The 2,500-nt window shown below is 79.3% G+C and overlaps 1 non-coding gene across 1 annotated transcript; it reads left to right on the top strand.

Annotated features, from left to right (window-relative positions):
* The first annotated feature begins 1,900 nt into the window (after nucleotides 1-1,900).
* LOC142359608 (5.8S ribosomal RNA) lies at nucleotides 1,901-2,053 on the top strand. The gene has a single exon (XR_012762488.1). It is a non-coding gene; the product is annotated as a 5.8S ribosomal RNA (ribosomal RNA).
* Nucleotides 2,054-2,500: the final 447 nt, after the last annotated feature.

Genomic DNA, 2,500 nt, shown 5'->3' with positions numbered 1-2,500 from the left:
GTGTCGCCGTCTTCGGGGGGCGGCAGCTCCTGGGGGGGGGGGTGGGGCGGCGCCGGCGGCGGCGCCGTCTACCCCCCCGCGCGCGGGACAGGGCTGTCTCCGGGCGTTCCGGGCCGTGGCGCGGGTGTGCGCACGGCGTTTCGGGCGGCGCGGCGGCCGGACCCGCGAACCTCCCCTCCGACCCGGCACGGCTGCCTCTCGAAGAGGGAGCCGTGGCGGGAAGGGGGGGGCGCGAGCACGGTCTCGGCCGCTGGCGCCGCCCGGGGCGGGCGAGGCCCCCCCCCGGCCGGGTCGCGTCCCGCGCGAGCGGGCGGCCCGAGCCACGTCTCTCCCCCCGGGCGCAGCGCCGGGCTATCGAGGGAAACCCCGGGCCCCGGGGCTAAGGAGGACGAGGTGGTGGCGGCGGATGCCGGGCGCGCCCCCGCGGGCGGACGCTCCCCCGAGGGCGGCAGCCGGGGGAGGCACCCCCGCGGGGCCATGCAGGTCGTTTCCCTCACCCCAGGGCCAGGTACCTAGCGTCCGCGCTTCGGCGGCCCTCCCTCGGCCGAGTCCGGGGGTCAAAGGCCAAAGGAGCCGGGCGGCGGTTTAAAGACTCGAGCGGCACGGCGCGAGCCGCGGGGGGGGCGTCCGCCCCCGCGGGCCGCCGTGCCGGAGAAGGGGGGGCGTCTCGCTGCCCCAACCTGCCCCCCCTCTCCGCGGGCCGGTCTCGGCGGAGAGACCGCGGCGCGGGTCGGCCGCGGCCGACCTGCCCGCCCTCGCAAACGGGGCCACCCGCCGGCCGGAGCGCGGGCTCCGCGCCGGGGGAAAGAAAGGCGCGGCGAGCCCCCGCGGGGGGGGGCGGCCGCCGGGGGGCCGCCCCGCGCCTTTGGACGCTCGCGCTGCGGCCGCGCTCGGGGCGCGCCGCGCTCCCCTCTCCCGCTCCTCGCCCCGCCCTCGGCGCCCAGGGAAAGAAAGGGGGGGGCGAGCCACACCCCCCCAGGCCGAGCGGCGGCGGCGCCGCTCGGCGTGCCGGTCGGTGCCGGTCGTCCGTCGGGTCGTCCGGGAGGGTTCCCCGGCCGCATCCGCTGGCGGCCGTCCCGTCCCGCGTTTCCCCGCCCGTCGCTTCCGTCTCGAGGGCGGGCGCGCGGCGCGGGGGCGTCCCGCTCCGGGTCTTCGCGTGGAAACGGGGAGAGTGGGAGCCGCCCCCCGCGCTCAGCGCCGTCCGCCTTTCCGCTGGGGCCGTGCCGGCGGCCCCAGGGGGCCGAGGCGAGAAGCGGCTGCGGCGGCGGTTTTCGCGGCGGCGGTGGCGGCCGCCGCCGCCGGGCGGGGTGGCCGGGTTCGCCCATCCGGCGCGGGCCGGTGGGCGGCCGCGCGTCGCCGGCTCGCGCTCCAGTGGCCGGCCGCGCTTCCTCCGGCGTCGGTGGAAGGCGGCGTCGGCGCCGAGGTTCGCCGGCGGGGCGAGAGGCGACCGTGGTGGGCGGAGCCGGCTCGTCGCAGCGCGGGCGCAGCCGGGCGTCCGGCTCCCGAGCGAAGGCGGGCAGGCGTCGCGGCCGGGCGTGCCGTAGCCTCCGGGGGGAGGCCGGTCCGAGCCCGGGCGCCTGGGCCGCCCCCGAAGCGCGCCAAGGGTGTGTGTGTTGCGTACGTTTCCCCAGGGTCGGTCGGGAGCGCGGGCTCCCCCGCCCTTTGGCCGCTCGGGGTTTTCCGTTGTTTTCCGTTTCCCCTGTGCTCGTACGGTCAAGCCGAGGCGAGGGCCTCTCCGTCGCGCCGCGTCGCGCCGCCGCGCCGCGCCCCCTCCGCGCGTGCGGAGGGGGGTGGGCGGCGGCGGGGCCGGCGGTCGGTCCGGCCGTCCTCAGAGAAGGGGCCGCTCTCGGCGAGCGGTCCCGGCCCCTCCGCGCGCGCGGGGCGGTGCCGAAACCGAGACAACTCTTAGCGGTGGATCACTCGGCTCGTGCGTCGATGAAGAACGCAGCTAGCTGCGAGAATTAATGTGAATTGCAGGACACATTGATCATCGACACTTCGAACGCACTCGCGGCCCCGGGTTCCTCCCGGGGCTACGCCTGTCTGAGCGTCGCTTTACGATCAATCGCCGTCTGCGCCGCCGAGCCCCCCCGCCCCAGCGCGGGGGGGGGGGGCCGGCGGGCCAGCAGCGGCGCGGCTGGGGTGCCTCGCAGGGCCGCGCGCGCGAGCGCGCGGGCCTTCGTCCCCCTAAATGGAGACTCGGGGAGCGCTCCGAAGCTCCCCGCTCCCGGAGAGCGCCTGCTGGACGGAGCTCGTCCCCGCCGGGCTATCGGCGGTGGGTTTGGGGAAGAGAGAGCGAGAGCGAGCTTCGGGGGAGGGAGGCGCGGGGCGGCGATGGCGCGGGCCTCGCCGCCGGCCTCCCGCGCGGGCGTCTGTCTGCGGGTGGGCACCGCGGGGGTGCCGTGCCGCACTGACGCGCGCGCGTGCGCGCGCCGGTGGGTGGGGGACGGGGGCGGTGGCGGTGGACGCCCCCGTCTGTCCCCCGTCCGCGCCGCCCCTG

The sequence above is a fragment of the Opisthocomus hoazin genome, unplaced genomic scaffold, assembly GCF_030867145.1.
Source record: "Opisthocomus hoazin isolate bOpiHoa1 unplaced genomic scaffold, bOpiHoa1.hap1 HAP1_SCAFFOLD_151, whole genome shotgun sequence".
Classification (NCBI taxonomy): domain Eukaryota; kingdom Metazoa; phylum Chordata; class Aves; order Opisthocomiformes; family Opisthocomidae; genus Opisthocomus; species Opisthocomus hoazin.
The sequence above is the reverse complement of the archived record's forward strand: the minus strand, read 5'-3'. Positions and strand labels throughout refer to the sequence as shown.